Genomic DNA, 23132 nt, shown 5'->3' on the forward strand with positions numbered 1-23132 from the left:
GCAGGGGAGCGGGACTGGGGGGAGAAGCGATCGCTCGTGCTCCAGGTGGTCGTCCCTGCGCTCCGTGAGCCTCCAGAGAGCGGGGCGGGCCGGGGATGCGCGGCGGGCGGCGGGGGCTCGTCGGGCGCTGCGGGTCCCCGGACAGCGGAACCCCCGCGGCAGCGGAGCCGTCGGAGGCCCTGCCGGTGCGGGCCGGACCCGCGATCCTTGCGGGACCCTGCCCTGCCCCGGGGGAGCGCCGATGGGCGGGGGGTCCTTGCGCACGGGCGGAGCGGGGACTCGGTGCTCCCGCACTGGTGCCACCGCCGCGCCTCGCGGGACGCTGCTTTTTGTGCGAGTGGCGAGGGCAGGGGCACCGCGGAGGGACAGAGTCTGCGGGACCACTTCGGCCGGACCGGGGTAACTCCAACCCGGCTGGGGAGGCAGCGCGCAGAGCGTGGGGCTCTGAGCTGGGGAGACGGGGAGCTGCGGCACTTCCCTTCCAATGCCCGCGCGCATCGTTGGTCCAGCCGGCTGCGGTGTTTGCGTGCGTGCTGAAAAGCGCAGAGGAGCCACCTGGACTCCGGCGGAAGACTTTAGGATCCCAGGACAGATTTGGCTGAAGAGCTAAGGGAGTTCTGCAGCCTTTCACTTGGTGGGAAAATCAGATGTCCTGCTCTTGGCTTGGTACCAAATGTTTGCGTTACTAAGGTCACTGCAATCAAAGAGTTGCGGTTACGTACGAGAGAGCCTTCTTGTGTTTACTCTAGTGTTATCACTCAAATGTACTTCGAATTTAGTAGTCAAGCTGAATGAAGCTGGGTGCTTAGTGTTACTGCATGGAGTATGTCAGTAGTAGTGTTTTCTACACCCTGAGCTGACTCGGGGAATAAGTTTTCTTTCATTTTTATGTTGGCTCATCAGGCTTAACTTCAGACATACAATTAAGTAATCCAACAAAATTGGAGTGATCAAAACCCGTAGAAGATGTAGGATGAAACTGTTAGTTGTAGTCTGGTTTTTGATGATAGGATGAATTAAAGTGAGGTTGATTTGTCTTTAAGACTTTAGAACATTTTGTTTATACATGGTTCATTTATAGTTGGTGGATGAAAATTTCCACATTGTGTAAGGGTAAGCTAACAGGGTGAAGGTAGGAGTATCATGCATTTAAGGTGAGGTTTGAAGAAATAATTTATGTTTTAGGAGCACCAAAATTTAGCTTTCATTGTGGTGATCAGGTTATGCCGGTGACATAGTGGAAATCTGTTACCAAGTTGACATGTAAGAGTAAGATTTATGGGTTTGAGCATTAATTTCCCTCTTTCTTTAAGATTAGTTATTTAAAATAAAACTGCAACATGTTTATAGCAATGGTGATGACTTTATCAAGTTACCCAGGAGTATAGTCAAGCACCTTTTAAAATTAGGTACAGTCTGTCCACTCTTAAGAGTGGCTAGACTGACATGGAACTGATATCCTGTTTCTGAGGTGAAACCAGTTTCCTCAAGAATATGGAGTGAGGAAAGGGGCTTTTGGGAACAGTTGACAGGGATGGTGGTGCTGGGCCTTACTGGGACATGGAGATTGTCCTGCTCCTAAAAGGATGTGGCATATATTCTCCTCCTGTGTGCAGAAATAGAGAGCCCTGCCTGGCCTGGCTTTCTGCTGCTCCCTTCAGGGTGCTAAACTCCCCCAGCCAGCTTGTGCAGCGCAGTCACTGCCCTTCCTGGCTCAGGGCAGGGGGAGAGGTGCCTGCTGTCCTCTCCTACCCCTGCAGCATGTTTGTGCTGTGGCTGCCAGAATGTGCTCTGAGAAGCTCAGGATCAAGCATTGCTCTTCCCCTTTAAACAAGTGCCTTAATGTACACTGTAGCTCTTTAAGGAGTGTGTGACCCCTTATAATTGGTGACCCTGTAAACCATTGTGTAATCTGTTGACTGTAACATAGCATGCCAATTTATTCTTGGTTGGGATGTCTTGCCAAAGACTTGATGGAATAGCATGATTTTATCCACTTTATTGTTTTCGTTGTGTTTCATAAACATCTAAGACCCTCTGGGAAGAATCACTGGGGCGGCTGGGCCTCCTTTTTTTTTTTTTTTTTTAATTGCTGGTTAAATAAATTTTGCCAGTTTAAAAAAAATTAAAGCGGTATGCAGGATCTCAGAATGCCTGGAACTGCTAAACATTCATGTTTAGGAAGCAGGACTATTTTTAGTGTAGGGGCATTTAAAGAAATTATACAAGCCCCTTATGAAGAGGTCACTGTGAAGTACACTGAAGAGCCTTCTTTTAACTGGAAAGTAAACCCAAGTTTCCCACAGCTGAGTAAAGCAAAAGAACCAGATTTGTTCTTTTCCTGCTTAACTGAAGAGGGAAAGGATGGATTTTTTTTGTTAGTTTACTGTAGTGGGAGTAAGGATGCCCAAATTCTTATCAGACAACAACAACAACAACAAAAATGCTGGTCTTAATGACACCCTCGCCTCTCTGATTTCCTCCAGTGAATATCTGCAATGGAGATGCAGGACTGAAAGGCATTTAGCACTTTGAAGAGGGGCTGGAAACTGGCAGCTGAGAATATGTTGTGTCCCTTGGGATCTGTGTTTGTGGGAGGTCAGAAGTCCCTTGAATGAATCCATGGTTGCCATTCTTATCTATACCTAAAAGAACAGGGTTAAAACTAGAGAAGAAAAGATCATATGTGTTGATAAGTCCAGGTGATCTGGGCTCCTAAATCACTTCTGAATATGGGACTGAGTTTGCCAAATAAATTACTGTGATTCCAGAGAAGTCTTCCCTCAATTCATCTGCCTGAAAAATGGAAGTCCTTACTTTGGATGGCTTAAGAGAATGTGGTTTAGGTCAAAGTTACCACTGTGTGCTACAAACATCATGTTGACTATGAGGTCTTGAGTAATCTAGCTATGTTTTATGTAACCCAGGCTCCTGCAGGGCAGAAGATCAACATCTGGACTGATCAGACTTTCAAAATGTATGAAATGATAGCAGATTTGATTTTTGGTCCAAACTTCCTTGATGTCTTGTTTAGAATAAGTTTAGTTTAGATTACAGTTTTGGGGGTTTTCCTTTTTTTTTTTTTTTTTTCCCTTTTTTTCCTGTTGCTGAGTGCCATGTGTGTTAGTTTTGTCTGTGTGCTGTAAAGTGTGTGCAACTGTTGCTTTTCAGAATTTTTGGTCTGCATTTGGGATTTAGTTGGCAGTGCAGATAGAGACAAGTTTGGGGAATTGAATCCAAATATTTACATTCTCAATTTGGCCTAGTTTTTGTGCTTGTAAACATTCTTAGTCGAATTGAACTTTGGTGAGGTTATAAGCGGCTTTGCCAAACCTTGCAGAGTCACACCCTACAAGACCTGAAATTCCCCCTTTTGGGAAGAGTTTTGGATGTTTTTTGGGTGTACATACATCATCTGAGAGTTAGTACTCATCATTTTTACCCCTTATTCGACTGCAAAATCTTTTCCTGTTTGTTGCTTTTTCTTCATGCAGAAATGCCTCATTTTGTGTCAAGTTAAATGACATAGAGGAGAACTCCTGCCCACTTATGAGGTCCAGTGCAGATTCCATAAATCCTGGTCTCCTATGCTACTCTAATGCTCTGCCCTGGTAGAGAGAGGCCATGGTGGAGATTCCCCTCTCTCTTTAACTACCCTTTTCCTGGTCCCTGATGTTTCCTTGTGCAGAAGTTTTAAGACTGATTTGAGCAATGGGGATGCTTGCTTACGGAGTCTCAGATTTAAACACTCTTTTCATTCATGTAGGCTTTGAACAGCTGTCAGGTTTTGCTAGAAACTTTTTATTCACTGGGAACTGAACCTGAAAGATGTGTTCTCCATTAGCAGTTGAACTTTCTGAAGTCAATACTCCTACAGACTGTAGGGATAGGGATCAGCCACTACATTAACACTTCATGGCCAGCCCACCCTCTTGTGTAGGGATGCTTTCTATTTGGGGCTGTTGCTGTTAATCAAAGTTTGCAATTAGGATAGTTTAGTTGCAGAGAGCTGGAGACTGTTCTGGGGTAGAGGTGACTGAGTTGCAGTGAGTTACAGTAAGAGTTCTTACTCATCAGTTGAGGTCTGGAGCTTTGTGTTCTTAGCCAGCCGAATCTGGCCTGCCTTAGCTTAATCCACAGTGAACAGGTTTAGAGTAATGTAACTTGTTCTCCATCTGGAGTGTATTCTCAGATAGTTAAAGCTGTTCAGGGAATGAATGGTCTAATTCCTACACCCAGTGCTTTTGCTTCATTCTGCTGTGAGCTTCTGACCTTGGAGATGTACTTGGTAGGTTGAGGAACATAGGACAAGAGTAGGTGTTCACTTTTAATGCCACCTTCCCCCTTCTTTGAAAATATGTTTGGCTGAGCTGTGTCTGTAGGCTGAAAAGCTGTCAGCTGCTGCAATGTAGTGGAGAATTCAGTGAACTTGTGCAAATGGAGTAGTCCTTAAGGACACAGGGAAAGCACAGTGGGTTTCTGTCGGAAGTGTGCCCTGTGTGTGTTCACACACACAGGAACGGGATGTTATTTCAGTGTGAGTATATCTGTCTCCTAATTGCTCTTTAAAATGAAGATGTAAGAATGCTTAATGTGTTAACATTTAGTGTTAGGACTGGTGCCAGCACAGGAAACCAGGTCTTTGAGTTGAAACTTTTAACATTATTCTCTAACTCCCACATTATTAAAAACAGTCACTGCATAAAGTTTTAAAGCTATAATTCATTTTATCGTTTTGATGAGGTTGTCACACTGAATTACTGGTTTGCATTTTTTCCCCTTAGGAAAAAGATAATTATTCTTCATGGGATGCCCAGTCACAATCACAGGGGACAGAGGCTAACTGACTAACACTGTGCAGAGTACTCTGCTCAGCCTGCTGTTCCAAGTATTAGGGCAGAGACCAAAGATTTTGGGAGGGCTGGCATGGAAGATCTTGCAACTCTTCTTCAGCGAGGAGCAGATGTTTCAGACACTGACTCTCTCATTGTTCTGGGAAGTCCTTCAAGTTAGGAGATGAATCTGTCTCTTGACATTTTTGCTTTCAACATTATTAATACTTGAGGGAGTACAAACAGTTTTTGCAATATGGGGTGAAATTAATGAGGAGTTCTAATGATTTTGATCCTTTGTCCTGATGAAAACTCCTATCACTTGAAGTCAAGGGAAAGGACCTAAAGTCATGTTTCTTTCTATGTGGGCACAAAGAGAAATGGGACATATTGACTGAATAACTCTGTGTGAAAGTGCTTCTCATTTGTGCTACAGTGTTGTAATGATTGAAGTTTCCAGTTTGCCTCATATCTTAATCCTGGTTCTAGGCTCACAAGATCCTGTTATGGTGTTGTTCAAATGAGCTTTATGAGCCAGGAATATTGTTTTGAAGATATAGCAATTAAGTAAAGTGCAAAAGCTTACTAAATAATCAGCAAGCTCTGATTATTTCCACTGTGAAGTTGCAAATTGGGCTGCAGTTCCATCCCACAGCTTGTGTTTTTACTGCTTGCTATGTATCCCTGCTATATTGTTAACTTAATCTTTGAGTAGAGCAGCACCTATGCCACTCAAGCTCTGAAATAACTGACCTGAAAGAAAGTTGAGGTCAGGATAGGAAGGGGAAAAAGGGGATCATAAAGAAGAGGCATAAAATCATCTGCGCCTCCCTGAAGGCAGTTTGTAAAGATTACTTACTCCAAAACCGTTTAAACAGCACTCAGTTCTCATTGATACAATTCATGCAGCTTTAGGTTAATGTGTGTGTTTCTGTTGGTGTTTTATGGGTGTATCCATCACCATTTCTCCTGTGGAAATGAATAAATGTCTGGAATCAATTAATTGTACTAAAGGGTAAAACAAGGACAAGCCCAGGGAGCTCATGCTGTCTTGTCTGAAAGCCTTCGGGACACTCAGGGGTACTTGCAAGCTTTAATGGCACAACCCTGATTGCCTGGTTTTGTTATTACTCAACCTCGGGGTGTCTTCCAAGCCTGCCTCCCTGCTTTCACAGGTGCTGTTCTTCAGCTCTTCCCTTCCCAGTGTTAAGGATTGGTGCAGAGGTGTTTCCTGCTGATTGGCTCAGTGTTTGTTAGCCTGTGAAGCAGCGCTTCTCTTGCTGCTGTAGTTGCAGAGCAGTTGGCAGGGGAACTGCTCTTTCTCCCCAGAGGTGTCCTCGGGCCTGGGAAGTGGAGGGGGATGTTGCCAGGTGGCAGAGCTACCTTCTCATCTAGTGCCAAGGTGAGCTGGGGTTAATATTCTTTTGCCTGCTCTGCTTTTCCTGTGGCTGCATAGCTTGGATAACACAGGTAACTCTCTAGAAAAAATAAATTCAGGAGATGCAAGTGCTCCCAGATTCTTGCCATTTTACCCTAAATAAGGCTTCATCTAAACCCTTGTGCTTTGGGGAAAGTTGTCTATTAGCTCCCAGGGAAATTTTGGGAATTCTTTTCTCTTCCTTAGTGTTCTGCTTTTCTTCTTTCTCCTTTTAGCCCTTAGCTTCCCTCTGAAAGCAGTCCAAGTGCAGCAGCTGGGCTGTAATGAACTCTGTGTTTGCCATAATCTCTACTTGTGCTGCTGCTTCCAAGCTGTAGATGGATGTGGGACTTATGTTTTGTGGATGCCACTTCCACTGTGGCTGGGGAGTTTTTAGGCCCTAGAAAGGGGATAAATGGTGACAAATCCACCTGTGAGCATCGAGGCTTCTTGTCTGTCACAGACAATCCATGATAGCAGCTACTTGAGCTGCTGGTGACATACTCTTTTGTTTGTCTGTTCTGATATTGACATTTGTATTTAGTGGAATGCCAAGAGAGGTGTCAGACTGTGCTTTGCACTGCTAAAGAGTATGAGATTTAATTGTGATTTCATCTTTAATTCTGGCATTGTTTGCCATTGAGTTGTCTCCCTGTGAGACGGTTACCTGTGAGCTGGAGAAATGAATAGAGAAGTTGGTGAAAGTTCAGCTAAAGCTCTGTCTCCCAAACAAAGCAGAGAGAGAACCATGGAGTTTTCAGTGACAGGCACATGCTGCAGAGAGAATAACAGTGGAAGGTAAAAATAGTTTTGAGACAAATACACTCTCTGCCTCCAAGAGATTGCATCTGGAGGGGGCCACCAGTCTGGGCTATATGGCTGAGGGGAAGTGTGGGTCTTATCTTTTCAGTTCTGTAGATCATTGTACGTTGTAAAAACGACGGGAGCTAATACCTAGCTTAAAAGCACAGCCTATGAGAAAGATGGGAGAAGTTTCTTGCTGCTCTGAGTGAAGCCAGATTCTTCTCTGAAGGTTAATGGTTCACATTCAATCCATTATCATTATTTTTAGTAGAGAACATTATTATCTACAGAGAGCATGAGATGAATCTGACTGATTTTTGGCATACTAGTGTTGACCCAGAGCTACTGTGAGTAGACTGATGTGATAGAGGAAACAATCTGGCCTATTCTTAAATCTGGAGAGACAGGAGAATGTTTTCCTCTGTAGAAGTGTAGCTGAGCCACTGGGCTTGGAGGTGTGCTCTGGAAGCAGGACAATTAAGGTTAGTGGCATATTCATGTGAGAAATTCAAATATGTTATGTATCTTCACGGGCCTATGGATAATGGCTAAAGCAGCAGGAATCCAGCCCTGCAAAGCTGAGTGCTTTGTCTTGGACTAAAAACTTCCTTTTCCCTTTCCCGTGTGCTTTGCAGCAGGACAGGTTGGCAAGCACATCTGCCTGTCCAGCCCAGACAAACATGTAGTGGGAAGGTCAGCTGGGGCGGAGACCACACAGAGCAGCTGCTTTGGACCACATGAATTATCCCAGCGGTGTCTGATCACCTCTTCCTCACCTGGCACTGTGGTTCTGGCTGCAACTTTTCAAATTGTTTCCAAATCTACTTTTTAAAATTAACTTTCCCCTCCTAGTTAGGCAAAGACTAAGGGGCAAGTACATGTTAACTTTTTATTTTTGTGTAGACTTAGGGTAATCCTAAATATTGAATAGTCAGTGAGAGATGTTTTGATCCAGGATTCATTGACATAAATGAGATTTTATTTATATATATATATGTGTGTGTGTTTTTCTTTTCAATACACAATGAAGAGTTACCTCTATAACTTCTACAAACTGAATGGAGTATTCTTATACTGAGTATAGGAATGGAGAGAGGTTATTTTCATCTCTAGGCTTTATCATGTGGATTTAAAAACCTGAATGATAACAGTCTCTGAATCAAAGTAAGATTGTGGTTTTTTAGGAGTAGGGCAAATGACAATAAAAAGCAGGAACGGAATTCAGATAGTAGCAGAAAGATGATGAGCTACGGAAACAGAGTAGCATCTTCCATTTGTAAACCTAAAAGCACTTAACAAAATGTGAACAAAAGAATGAAAGACTGCATCTGACTTTGGAAGATGAGGGAAACACCAGTGCAGATGTTTTGGATTTGGGAAGGTAATTCTGGGAACAGGTAAACCATTTTTTCTATATTTTCAGTGTAAGTCTTAGGAAAATCAGAAATATATTGTGAGGCAAAACATTTTCTTTTGTATTGAACTACAAGTATGCAGAGCCGTGCTTTTGAGATGACAATATTGCTGCTGCCCTTCAGTGATCCAAATGGCTTCCATGTGGCCGCACAACATAAAATGACTCTAAATGAAGTTACTTTTCTTCAAAAGGTGTATGATCAGGTGGTGAGACTATTGGGAAAATTTAGGCTTGTAATACCATGTTTTTTCACTGTGTAATCTCAAATGTTTACTAAATGACTAATGTGTATATAGAGATATGTTAATACTTTTTTTTTTTTCCTTGAAAAGGACGAGTTCTTCTGTTTCTACTTATGTCTGTTTTTTGAGTCTTTTTCATGACCATTATTTCTGGTTACAAGGAGGCAGTTTTGTATCTACTATCCCCATCCCCCCCCCCCATTATGAACCCGTGCCAAGAGGCAAAGATACTTTCTGGTACATCAGTGCGCAGCTCAGGTTTACACAGTACGTAGAGTATATTTATCTATTCAAAAGATATTAATTTATCCCTTTCTTTTCACAAATATTTCAAATAATGCTTTCTGTATGTGGATTAAATTACCCCTTTTTATGGATGGAAGCAGTGGTTTGCTTTGACACACAAGTTATCATAGCAGATGTTTCATTTATCCCTAAACTTAATTTTGACTAGGGAGTGGAGGGGATAAAAACCCTGCCTTCACAGTTTCTGATCTTTATTAATAAGTCCTCAGCTTTCTATAAAGCCTTAACTAGGTTAGATTGAAGTAGAACAAAAAAAATGCTCTAGCTTTTTATACAAGCCTGCTGAGATTTTCTAAGGCACTTATGATATTTAGATGCTCATTTTCCACTAAAGTCAGTTTGAACCAGTTACAAAAATCCTCAGTGTGGCTTTGGGATAATTGTTTAACAATAAAACATCCACATGTTCTTCTTAGAGGGAACTTGGGACCTTCACATTAGGAGAGTGCAAGCAAATAGCAGCAACTTGTTGTTTCAGTGTTTTCCTTGTATTAAAGATAGTTCTACATGTCTGTATATATCTCTGCTGAAGCATAAAAGTACCTCTTTCTTAAAACAATTTGGCCCCAAAATATCTGCTTTGCTTCTCTTCTCACACTTGGAAGAAAACAGGTTTGCTCTGTAATGTTGGTGTTTCTGTACTTTTCTCCCTTTGATTTTTAACCACCCTGGGAATAACCACCCATGAGGAAGAGCATGTTGATCCTTCTCCAAAAGAGAATACTTTATTTTTCATAACAACTAAGTACAATGTCTGTGGAAAGAAAGAAAGAAATCTGGGCAAAGAGTTACTACCTGGCAAATCTCTTGTCCGGTCGCTGCTTTTTTGCTCGCTCATTCAGAGGTCCTCTAAGTCATTCCATTACCTGGAACCTCTGTTTCCCTGTGTGTTTGTAAAGCAAGAACTGATATCTCCCCACATATTCCTGAGATCTGCATATTAAAGAAACAAAAGTAAACAGATGTTTGTACTTAGCTGTTTTTGATGACATGAACCTTTGCTGCATTTCTTTTGTAACCTGGGAAGGTTGTGATGGGCTGAAATTGCACTCTGAGGGGTGGTGGCAATTTTCCTGTACAGTTTTTGAGAGCCTGAGCAGTGCATGTGGCTCGGGGAGCTCTGAACTTGGGAAGGCTGAAACTCGTGTTTGTTCTGTGCCGACACCCCTGGCTGAGCAAAGAAAAGGTGTTGACGTTGGAAGGAGCAGCAGCTCTGCTCCCTTGCCAAGCATGAGGTGAAGCCCTGAAGGAAGGAATAGCAATGATGTGTGACCCAGCAAAGGGTGTTCAAGACTACTCCCTCCAAGTAGCTGGACCCTCTGAGGCACGTGAGGACTCACCATCTGCCAGCCAGGCAGTCTTGTGAGGCTCAGAGCATCCAGGTTTTATAGGCCTGTTAAAGCCGTGCTGTGCAAGATGCTATTTTTTTGTGATGCAGCAGGATTTCTGACTTCTCTTTTTTCTCCTCGTATTTCCCATTGTCCAGGAACTGTAGCATCTATCGGATTACACTTTCATTTAAACAAAATGCTACCAACATGCTCACAGTTAAACATGCTACATAAATACCTTATTTTACTGCTTTATTAAATGTGTAACAAATCTATTTGGCAGCCACCTAATAGGAAGTGGTGTAGAGGTCTCTCTTGCACATTTACTGGGCTCTAAAGTTTTCAGGTTCAGGTTAAATTGGATTTTGGATATCATTTTCTTTGAAAAACTTTTCAAATAACCTTATTTCTTTCTCAGTCCTTTGGATTCTGTAGGCACTCTGTTAGTTTTTTGTACATGCTGCCTATTTGAATTGACTTGAGTCCCCTGAAGCACACCTTGCTGCAACTTTTTCAAATTTCACTTTTGTGTAAATGGATTGCATTTGGGTCAAATATTTTTAAGCTGCATGCATAAAACACAGAAGGGGGGCGGGAATAAGCAGGTAACAGGACATTTCTTTACATCCTTAGCTGTGCTTTGGTTTTGCTGTGTCTTTTTACAGATGTTTGGTACCACAGCCATAATTTTTCTCCCGTACCCTCTCTTGTGGAGGGGATGCAGGCTGGGGAAGTGAACTGCTCTCTCTTCCTCCTCCAGTATCTTTTCTGGTCTTTTTCTACATTCATGTAGCCATTTCCAGAGCTTGGATGACAAGCTGGGTTAGCTGATCTTTCATGACATCACTTTATCCTATTTACCAAAAGTTCCTTTCAGTACCATACTAGATTTGTTGCTACTCTGCAAACTCTCCTTTCCTTGTAAACTGATGTTGGGAGATAGTTTCATCAGGAGACCAGGCTGGCTGGCAATTTCTGGCTCAAGTGGAGGAAGAAGGAACATTAAAGGGAGAGAAAATGCTTTCAGCTTGTGTATCATGAGACTGAATGGAGGTGATTTAGTTTATTGGCTGCTTGTTTTCCTCAGAGCTCTTCTCTGTCCTAAGGGAATCCCTCCTGCAAAGTCTCCTTGGTTTAGGCAGTTTGTGACCTACCCCTGGCCCCACAGCTGCTCCATCCTCAGGCATTTTGGGCATGTCTTTACACTGGGCCAAATGCCAATTGCATATTTGGGACTGAAACCCCATCTGGGTGGTGGTGGTTTTTTTTTAAGCCAGAAAAAGAAATCCTGAAAATGTGTCTGGTTTTTGTATTTTGCAAAGGATGTTGTTCACAATAAGGGCAATGGAAGTCTAAACCTTGAACTACATTAACACACTTGCATTTTGCTGAGGTAACTCAAGTATTTAAGTGCGTGCAAATAGCATGATATGGTGTTTTAGGAAAGGATCATGAAACAATGATAAAAACTCCCCAAAAGGTGAAAGTGGACTTAGGCCTTTCCAGTGGTTTTGTTTCCAGTTTAGAAACCTGATCCATTGATTGTTTTCTCTACTGTGCTTAGTAGCAACAGCAAGTGAATTGAAAAGCAGGGACAAGCATTTGTTTTTCCATAGCTGATACTTAACGAGATCAGATTCTATATCCTTCTGTAAGGCTGAGTGATGCCCAGTTCCTGCCACCTGGGAGCGTAGTTGTAAGGAAATCAATGCCTTTAATACACTGGGTTTCTGCTCCATTTGTTTAGAAAGCTGCTCCTGGGGGCTCGCTGCACAGCGAGGATCGTGCTCCTGGCTGGAATTTGCTATGCCCACCTACAGTGCCCTTCCTTACTCTAAGACTGAATGACAGTTTTTTCTGCAATGTTGTTTGAAAGACCAGTGAAGGAAAGTAACCCATACCCCACCCCCCTGCTTCTCCGGGTATTTCTTACTCCATTTAATGTAAAAGGTTGAAATTATCTCTGTGTGATAGTGTGTTACCCTTGCTTGAAGGAGCAGGATGACATTTTCTAGCAAGCTTGGAAACAGAGTGGAATCTGCCTTTGAATAGGACTGGTGGCTTTGGCAAAGCAAACTGTATGATATGAGACTGGTTTTTGCGAATTTCTCTGAAACGTTCTGACTAAACAGCTTCTCGTAGGCTAAACAGACTGGGAAAGGCTCAGTCTGTGGGCAGGAGACCTCCCAAGATTCTGCTTGGTTCTGTGATTAAGTTCATGCCATTTGTCCCCTGACCAGAGAAGACATGTGCCAATGGTCCAGCAGGGAGCTGAGGGCACAATTCTCTTGGACATCATGGTTTTCGAATGAGATCTGGATCAGGTGCTGGGCTTTACACTTTTGCGCCCGTCTGCCTGAGGAGTTATTACATCTCTTGGATCGAAGCAATTGTTTAAGGCACCCTGAGCTCGCCGGAATCTAATAATGATTGCCCTGCAACATTAAAGTGTCATCTAAAGATAACACAAGACCAGCCCACCAACACTGTTAAACAATCACAAACAGTAAAATTAAGTTAGCCACTAAATCAAACCAGGAAAATCCTCCCTTCTACCCTTACCAACCCCTACAAAGATTTGTTGCTTTTGATTCCTCCTTGGAAGATTACCAAATTTGGAAATGTGAGTTATTTCTGACCAGTTTGGCATCAAGAATAGGGTGCTATTTAAGTGCTTTTATTTTTATTTACTGCACTTCTGCCTCCATGGACTTCCCCTCTTACTCTAAATGGATAAAGCAATATTTTGTCCTTTGTGTCCTCTATACTTCTGTGGCATTGCACTATTAAATGTGTATTATGTTTTGCTCCAGAAACAGCTGTATTCCAGCCAATGAAGCAATTTGTGTGAGTGCTCAATTTTTACTCTTTATTTTTCAAAGGTGTTGCAAGGTTACTAATTGTTTAATGACTTGAAATTCTTCCTTGAGGAATATCCTCTTACTCGAAGCAGCATTTAAGTCAATGAAGGCATAAAGATGTTGCCTATATGTATTTTGAAGCCTTTAGCTCATATTTGTGGAGGTAATAATAACTAGCTCTGATACAGCACTTCTCAATGCAATTCTCCAAAGTACTTTGCAAAGCTGGATGGAGCCATTACTAGAGCTAATTAAAAGGTTTTGATTCAATGAAGCATGATTAAAATATGCTGTTTTGCTTCTGCTGAGCACTTTCTGGAATTCATTTGATGCTGGGAGAGCTTACTGAGGAGCCACAGTGGGCTAAAGACCTGACTGAAACAGAAACAATCCCAGAAACTGCTTCTTATGGGAGAATGGACGTATCAACACAACTGGCCTACCTACTGTGCAACATAAAATTTTTGGTTTCATTTAAACATGAGATAAAAGCAAGGAATGACACTGTGGATATTGTCACATCCCTAAATAATTTTAGCCAGTATCTCCATTTTGCAGGTTAAGAAATCAAAGTGGAGGAAAAGAAAATTACTTGCATGATTACTTGCATGACTTGACTTGCCCAATATGCTGAAGACGGAGCTGGGGCTTTGGGTCTTCTGGCCACAAAGCTGCCTCTGATGCTTCACCACAGTTTAACAAGGCACTTGCTTTACCACTTTTGCATAAAACCCATTATTGCCTGAAATTAAAATTCTAAGCAAAGTGAAATGTGTAGATAATTAGTAACAGTGAATTTCTCCTGGTCAAAGAAAAGGGAAGCTAGGTCTACCTTTAGTGTTAAGTGCTTATGCTGCAAATGAGAACAAAGATTTCACCGTTTCACTGCTGATATATTGTGATATGCATGGGGCTTCTTGGAGTTTGGGAGTGGAAATGGAACTGGAATTAATTGCCTCAGAATTATAGAAAAACAAAATGGATTTATCAGTGTCTCTAACAACATACCTGTTATGACACCATAGAATAGATGACAAAAGAAAAGTGAGATGTACCTGTGGCAAGGTGGATGTCAACTAGAAATTTTTGAAGGTCCAGCTAAGTACTGCTGTGCTGCCCCACCCTTTGTTGAGGTCATCCTGAAGACAACACTTAGTCTGCAGAGCTTTGCTGTTGGGAAGTGAAAAGAAAGTACTGCCTTCAAGTCAGAAAAGGCCTTCCTTCAACAGACGGCAGAGATTCAATGCCCCATTTATTGTCTTGACATTTTGTTTTATTGTTCCAGTTTGCAGAGCAGTCTCCAGAGGTTTCTAAAGTATGCATGAATAAGAGAGAAATGAGCTCCTAGTTTCTTTTGGGAATTTTAGCTCAGAGACAGGCTTGCCTATTTAAACCCATCTCTTGCTCCTATTGGCTTTGGCAGGAATCTGGGTGGCATAGTACCCTCCTACCTCATCTTCTTTTTTTCTATACCTACTTTCATTGTTCATGCCATGCTGTTTGTTAACAAGTCTGTGGCCTCCTCAGATGTTTTGGGGTTTTTTTTTCCCTTGGCTGTCTTTTATTACCTTTATTCATATTCTGGTGTAGTCTACAAGCACCAGTTGGTGATTGAAGCCAGATTTCTTGATATTTCTACGTGCATGTACTGTGTGTGTAAGCAGTATCAAAGGTCCCTTCTTGATGTGAAAAAACCAGATATAAGTAGTAGACAGGAAGCAGAGAAATACATGTTGACTTCGATTAGTTTATTGGTAGTATACTAAAAAGACATCAAAAATGTCACTCACTAAAAATTCTCGGAGGCTGTAGGGTGACTGGGCTATAAGTAGGTTTATGCAGCATGGATCTTGAAAAATTATGTATGGGAATCTTCAGCACATATGGGAGGGAAGTTATGTTTATATCCCAGAATATAAATGAGATGCTAACTGGAACAGCTTTGTAGCATGGAATGTCTCTTTTTCCTTCAGAGCTTTACATAGTTCAGTGCTTCCCCTTCTTCATGTCCTCATGCCTAAGGAATGCAGACGAATAGCTGGAAAAGGTTTGTCTTAGTGCTGTTGGGTCATTAAGGTTCTTGGCCAAAATATATCCCTGACCTCCCTGGTCAGAGGAAATTTCATCAACGGCAATAGTTTCACTGAGACTTTAGCTAGAATGTCTCAGCTGTTGTGGAGGAGGCCTGAGGGTGCTGAAGGGGATAGATCAAAAGCTGCTATAACTCTTGTTAAGTGTATGTCTGGTGAAAACCTTTATGCCTCATTTCATGCACGGAGAATGTCTGCAGATGATACGAGAGGCATTCCTCCTGTGTCCGTATTTTTGTAAAACTTCAGGACACTTCTCATCAAAATCCCAGTAACAGAAGGTCTGTTGACCTCTCCAGCTGCAGAAATTCATCCCTTAGAAGGAGCTGGGCATCAATTAACACTGAACTGATTGTACCACAAATTTTGAAGCTGCTTCCAACAAATCTATGTGCGTGGATATGAGGCATTTTTATTTTTCCATGTAATCATCACGGCTTTCTGCTGCACAATTCATACCTCCAGCAAGCTGTCTCTGAACTGGAGCTGTCTGCAGCCTTGCAGCACAAGTGCACCTGAGCAGTGTGATCTGAGAGAATGTTTGTGAAAAACACTGGGAGTGTTGTCAGGCTGGCATCAGGAGGAATGCTAATACCTGATCAAGGAGAAGCATCAAGAGCCAAATTCTAGGATCTTGAATTCCACCCAGCAAATTGGAATTCTGCAGGAAGCAATACAAAAATATTGTGGAATATTCTATATTCTTTTTGCATTACAGACAGCTGTTTCTATATATCTGAATATAATCAAATACTCTGAATAGACCGTGGAGTCCTTTGGTTTGGAAAAGGCCTCTAAGATCAGTGAATCCAACTGTTAACCCGGCACTGCCAAGTCTACCATTAAACCTTGTCCCTGACTGCCACATCCCCACATGGCTTTTAAATTCCTCTAGGAATGGTGACTCAACCACTTCCCTGGCAGCCTGTTCTAGTGCTTGACATCCTTTTGGCAGAGAAAATTTTCCTTATATCTAAACCTCCCCTGGTGCAACTTGAGACTATTTTCTCTCATCCTGTCTGTTCTTACCTGGGAGAAGAAACCAACCCCTACCTTGCTACAGCCTCCTTTCAGGTGACTGTAGGGGAGTGGACCTTTACAGCTTCATCAGGAAAGGACACATCAAAGCCCTTGATCCTGTGCAAAGTGGAATACCCTGGCTGAATATAAACTGAGCCCTCAGTAGATATTCCAGTGATGCTGGGAATCCTTTCCCATTGTCCCTCCGAGGAACTTGAGAAGAGTAATTGAAGAACATGTCTTAAATGCAGATCAATGTGCAAGTCACATCTGTTATTTGACAGTGTAATGCTTCACCCTTTCTAATAAAGAACCCATATATGTGGAGTTGACATAATCTTCCTCAAATCATTAGTAACTGATTAGTTTCAGATAAAGTTTATTTTCTTGCAGTTATTGTTGTTCCTATTCCCAGCCTTTCCTGTTTTGTAACCCCTGTAGGAAGGTTAGGTCTCATGATGGGGCCAGGCTAATTTTGCCACATCCAGAAACCTAATGATTTAAACTTCTGGATTCAGTTCCAAATGACCTACGTTCCCATAAGGCTTGTGCTCATTGCTGAGCATTATTTTATGTATTTTCTTTATTATATTAAAACTTTATGAATGTGATCACTGTTATGTACAAGTACCTGCAGAACGGAGTGTCTTTTGGGGAAGCTGCATTTTGGTTTTTTGAGCAAGCATGCAGTGTTGAAACAGAGCAATGCAGACAATGTTAGAGCCCTAAAGTTGTCCTTAGGGAGAAAACATACAGGATCTCTCCTCTTCCTCCAGGTTTCCCTTCTGGAAACTTGGACTACCTGTGGGACTCCCAGGACACACATTCCAGCTCACTTTTGCTCTTTATTATCTCATACTGTCCTTGCACATGTCCTCAGAATACAAGTGTGACTTTTGTAGGCATCTGTACCAGAATAACCACCAGAGGCTGGAGGGCAAAGCCCCCTTTTTAACTTCAGGGGAATAAAAAACCCAACCACACTCTCTCCCCACAGACCCTCCCCCCCCAATCCTCCCTGCAAAAAACAGAAGAAACCCCAAATATGTAGGCAAGATACTGCAAGAGTTTTGGTTGGTCATTTAAAGACAACACTGTTAAGGGGTGGGGTGTGGGTGGAATCAAACCATACAGAGAGATGATTTAGAAACTAGACAGCTGTATGTAAAATGGTGTCTCCCAAAACAAAATAATCTGTCTCCAGAAATTCTATCTTTGTTTGCTGGTAGCATATAATGTAGGATGTCACCTATGAAGGTGCCTATACAGTTGATATGATTTTGAAAAAGATTTGAAACCTGCCTGTGTAATTTCTCTGTTGATTATATGCTCCATTTTTGTCTTGTATTGGTTTTGCACATCACTGTGCCACTTCACAGAACCTGCAATAACATCTGAAGTTCATCCACTGCAGCTGGTTCTTGGTGTCTGTTCTTAGTGGAAATCAGCTTTCTTGATTTCTGTCTCTACCAATGAACAGGAAAGAGATAAAAAGGTTTGTTTTGTTTGAAAGGATGATATGCAAAGAGGAGGAGTGACTCTCCAAAACCAAAAATAAAACAGCTCCAAAACTGGACTCCAGTTTTCTTCCAGTGCTTCCAACAGGCAGAGAGTAAGGTGATCCTCTCAAGGATTGCTGCATATCCTAAGGAAAACTCTCTGGTGCATTTCTAGTTTTGCTGTGGGGCGGTGAGGGTGCTTCCTGTCACATTGCATTTAGTGCAAATGGCAGAAGCCTTAGATGTTTTGTTTCTGTGGGAATAAAAAATTATTTTAAGATTTTGTTTTTACCTCAGGCTAGCTAAGAAAGTCTGGATAGCTGAGAACCTTGCTAAGTGTGAATAATTGAATTTATCCATCAGCCCTTTTTGTGAGCAGGAAATTGTGTGTTTCTGTGATGCAGTATTTCTGTTTGAGGAGAGATGGTTGCTTGCAAAGGTGCCTTTCCTGTCCATAGATCTGATTGTATAAGCAGGGATGTTTTGAACTTTGAACCAGATCAGTATCTTACTCTGGAATTAATCACCAGGAAAACCAGTGACCCAGTTTCCCAAACCTGCTCTGATGCCAGGTTAGCTGCTACTTCTTCAGATTTTTCTATGAGTCAAAACCAAGGTGCTGAATCCCTTTGAAAAGGTGTCCTGATATTTCTCCTTCCTCCAAAATTCCCCTTTAATTCCAGCCCCTGGCTATCATGTGATGCTTTTCTTAATCATGCTCCAGGGCCAGTCAAGCTGGGGAGAGTGACCAGCAAATGGAAACAGAGTGGGGTGCATGGCACTGTCAGGGAGCAAAGGCTGAACCATGAAAAAGGATGAGCCGGGAGCTGAGGGTGACCCCAGCACAGGTAGGACAATGCTCTCACTGACCACAGCAAAGGCCCATGGTGCCCAAGTGGGACCAGGCTGGTGACAGTGACAGATGTCACTGGTAGCCCAGTGATCACTGTGCAGATGCAGAGGGAAGAGCCCAGACCAAGCTAAATCCACACAGCAAATCAGGCCCAGCAAGGACAGGGCTAGGGGTGGGTGAACCTGCAGCATGGCTGAGCCTGAGCTTACCCTGGGCTTTTGGTCCTTGGGCAGTGGCTTTGGGGGTGCAAGTCCCAGGTCTGGCTGGACAGGGCATTTAAGGGTTGTTGGTGTGCTTGGGGCCCTGACAGCTGCTCTGATCTGGGCCAAGCACTGACAAAATTAATGTCATATGCTATTTACTATGTAAGAATTTCTTCTGGGTTCTGTGAGACAGCTCAGTGACTAAAGAGCTACTGAACATGAGTAAGGAACAGTAGGGTTTCCTTTCTGGAGGCCAAATGGTGAGTTACAAGTGTACCCCAGGCCAGAGCAAGGAAGAGTCCAACATTCCACTTCCTGAGGAGCAGACTGAGAAAGTGATTGAGTCTTCATGGGCCGGGACTCCTGTCTGTTGATGTCCCCTGCAGTCCCAGGGAAAGCTGAGGTGGGCAGTTGTGAGCCAAAGAGAGGGAAATTGCTGTGTTAATGAAGAGTTTAGGTGAATGTAAGTTTTGGAAAAGGGAAGGAAAAAAAAGTCTTCTCCAAATTTCTAGTGTAAGACTCTTCATGGCCAGTTTGTGTCTAACTTTTCCCTCTGTCAGTGAGAAAAAAATGAGTGCAGTGAATAAGGTCTGCCTTGAGGGCTTGTGGAAAAAGCTGGCTGAGCAGGTCACTGTCCTGGCCTTGGAGCAGTAGGGTGGTGACTCAAGCCTTGCCTGAAAATACTCAGTGTTGTTCTGATGTCCTTTAAAATTAGGGAATGTGGGTCTGGCCTCAAGCTTGAAGAAGCCTGTGGAAAGGCTCATGTTGACTTCCGTGGTCTTGAGAATGAAGCTGTGCAAGGTTTGCATAGAGCTGGCGCCAGATGCGCCTCCCACCCACAGCTCCGGGAATGAACATGTGTGCACAAGGTCGGTGCAATTATGAGAGAGTTCAAAGGCAGCTCTACATCCAAGGAAAAATGTTCATAGGCTGCTCTGTGCCTCAACAATGCACTTCCACACAGCAGCCATCCATAGGAAGGGGCCTCCCCACAGAAGGGAGCATCAGACTCACCCTGTCCCCCAGGGCTGGACTGTACACGTGTTCTCTGGGGGATGAAGTTACTGCATGTGGGGTTCACAAAATAAACATGCAGGAAAGTCCTGCAGCTTGCTTGCTTGCAGTTTGAGCTGTAAGAAAGGTCTGTGGTAGCATGTGTTTTTGCAGTCAACACAGATATTTCTGGGGAGTGAGGCTGAAGTGTAGGCAGCACGTAATGATTCATGTGGAAATAGTAATTGCAAGAGTCGCCATGGAGGGGGTTACAAGAAGAGCTAGTGAATGAGAAGAAGATGTTCTTAACTATCATGGCCTCTTGAGATAAACCTGATGTGCAGATGAATATGCTGATATTTGCTCCTGGAAAATTTCAGAAAATTTGATGGTGTGAAACCTCCTGCCCTGGGTTGGTGGATCTCATCCAAGTTGTTCTTGTTTTCCATCTACAGAAGTGCCATTTTTTTTGGGTACAAATCCCTCTGGTGGAGCAGGGAAGAGCTGACCTTCATTAGGTAGAATGTGGTAGGTTTTGTCACATCCTGAATCCCTGTAGGGACACTACAGCTGTGTCATACCCCCAATGTGGTGGCTGCATCCTGCAAGGACTAGCTGTCAGCTTTCACACAGAGAGACAAAGCTATAACAGAAACACAGGATGGTTATCAAATATCTCTCATTTGTGTCATCAAAGGTAGCATTGCTCACTTTGGGTCAGGGTGTGCTGGTCTGGCCCTCCAGTGTTTGATTTCCAGACTGGTTGATTTCTCTCTTCATCTTTACACATCCTGTAAGGCTGCCGTGTTGTGGTCCAGGAGTTGCTGTGTTTTGCTGGCAAGTGAAGCAGATCTTGTTTGCTCTGTATACAATTACAGTGACTAAGGAATTTTAAAGTAATACCTAGAAGTGTTGTACAATGTGCTCTTACCCAATGTTATTGTGTTGGAGACAGTGGGTGGTAAATGCAAAAGAAAAAGGCATCAACAGCTTTTCTTCCTTACTTTTGTCAACTCTGCTAATTTTAATGTAGGATTTTTTTTCTTTCTTTTTTTTTTTTTTTCTTTTTTTTCTTTCTTTTTTTTTTTTTTTTTTTTTTTGTATTAGAGTTTTTTCTTGTCTTCTTTTAAGGCCAGAGTTCCTGGAGCTAAGTGACTATCAGACACTGTGAGCCTCTCTGGCTTTTATAGCTACACAGGAAAACTTTAAAACATGACTCCCAGAGGCTTGAGATCTGTAAATGTAATAGGAGTAGTACTACCTTTATTTATTCTGTAATTTGTTTAGGTCATCTCACAGCATCTCAGGGATCTATTTCAAGGCATGATGTACTTAAACCCAGTAAAATGATTTTCTTCCTATCTTCACTGTCCACTTTTTGTGTTGTGTTGGAGGGAGAACAGGAGATGGGTCTGTGACTCAGCCTCTCTCCCAGCGAGCTGAGAGGTGTGACAGGAGAAAATTGTCTCTACCTGGAGCGGTCAGAAATTGTGTTCACTGAAGGGAAAGGAACTGGCACTTTGCTCAGGGCTGGGGTAAAGAGAGAACTTCCATTATCTTTCGCACTGCAGAGTATTGGTAAGGGATGGACAAAGCCACATTTTTTTCTAACTTATTATTTACAGCACAGTTACTTCCCTACTGATGTCACTGGAAGTATATTTAATTGCTGTAACCTCCAAGCATGGCCAGAGGTCAATGAGAAGAGAGTCTGGTACTTCAGAATTCCAGCTTTGTGTAAATAAACAAATATTTTGGTAAACCCCTGAGAATGGAAGCTGGGGGCCATGGCATGACAAGCAAACCCATCAAAAATAGGCTTCTTGTTTGTTTTGTATTTAATTTTATTAGCAGACTGAATTTTCCAAGCAGGAGGATTGCACATACTGTATGCAATTTGTCTAAAAAGTATTTTCTCTAGAAAGCTGGGGGAAGGGGAAGAGGAGGAAAGGAATAACTTTTCAGAGGCATTCTCCTACTGCTTTTGTCTTTCATTTAAAAAGATTTGCTGACTCATGAGCTACAAGCTTTCTCTTGCCTCAGGATAGTACAGCCTTATGGCCATGCTCTCTGCTTTGCTCCCATTTCAGGAGTTGCATAGAAGGTGAGCAGGGCTGTTTGCAACCCAGGCACTCTCCGGCTGTAACATCTGCTTTTCAGAGCACAGCTTTGCAGGAAATCAGATGTGATTGTGCATTGAGACTTTTTATATTCCTGCCAGCCCCACAGAGGAGGCTAATTTGCTTCCAAAGTCTATAATTGGGAAGAAAGTGTTTTGAGGTTTCATTTTCAGACCCTTGAAGGTTTGTTTGGTCCTTGGCACCTTTCACTGCCTATCCAGTTCTGTTTGGTAAAATACAAACAGGTTGAAAATGCTGAACCATAAAAAAATAAATTGATCCAATCCTCCACCAACCCCCTGCCTCCAAGACTCTTCCAGGGTTTGAAGCTCATAGAAACTCACCTGTTGATTCTGACAGCATGGCTTGGGGGAGGAAGGTCTCCTTTAGTATCAGTGACAATCAAATTTAGTGGGGAGTAGCTAGTCACTCTGCTGTATGTTTTTTGGGTGTCCTGTAATTTGACTGCATTGTTACAGCTTTAAAACTGGGCAGATTCCCAGGGTCCTGTGTATATTCAAATACCTGTATGCTCCTGGTCAGCTTGGGAGCCCAGCAGCTGGTGTGGTGTCTGTGTTTTTGTGGACACATTAAGGACAGGAACAGTCACTCACCTTCAAGTGTCTGTGGGTAGAGTCTCTTATCAGTTATGTCAGCTCCTGACTAGCAGGTGCAAGCAGGTACTTGTTCATCTAAAACTCTGGCTAAATGACCTGTGCCTTCAAAGCTATGTACCCCACTTAATGAAGCAGCCTCTGTTGGGTAGGTGCTGTGCCTTTCTAGAGGACTAGCACAATTTGCCTCGTATTACCTTACATTTACAAGCTTAAACCTACATTGCCTAATATGTGTTTGCTTTGTTTTAAATAGGTTTTACAGGGCATCATTTGTTTCCTTGATGATCTCAGTGTGCAGGTAGTGGTCACAGCTTTATAAGGCATCAGAGGAGCATTAATCATCTGCAAATGGTAACAATCTGGTTATTCTAGGCTGCATCTTTATGATAACCCATGCATTAGGTAAACAAGTGTTATAACCCTGCTCTGAGGCATTGAGATATTTATGAGACTTTGGGTAGGTCAGTGGTACCACGTTAAAATGAAACTTGAGGTTTGGAAGGTCTCAATCAGTCCATGCTGTCACT

The 23132-nt window shown here is 42.7% G+C and overlaps 1 protein-coding gene across 5 annotated transcripts in view; it reads left to right on the forward strand.

Annotated features, from left to right (window-relative positions):
* The window catches only part of DENND2B (DENN domain containing 2B), a 152970-nt gene that overhangs the window by 1925 nt on the left and 127913 nt on the right, over positions 1-23132 (forward strand). For 3 of the 5 annotated variants that reach the window (XR_010721849.1, XM_066187557.1, XM_066187561.1), the window contains exon 1: positions 6091-6234. The exons of the other annotated variants lie outside the window; for them this stretch is intronic. The gene's annotated coding sequence lies outside the window, so the exon portion shown is untranslated. Of the gene's footprint in view, positions 1-6090; positions 6235-23132 lie in introns of those variants that run through there. 5 annotated transcript variants of the gene reach the window in all.

The sequence above is a fragment of the Chamaea fasciata genome, unplaced genomic scaffold (genome assembly GCF_029207755.1).
Source record: "Chamaea fasciata isolate MVZ Bird 193981 ecotype frontalis unplaced genomic scaffold, bChaFas1.0.hap1 SCAF_7, whole genome shotgun sequence".
Taxonomy (NCBI): Eukaryota; Metazoa; Chordata; class Aves; order Passeriformes; family Sylviidae; genus Chamaea; species Chamaea fasciata.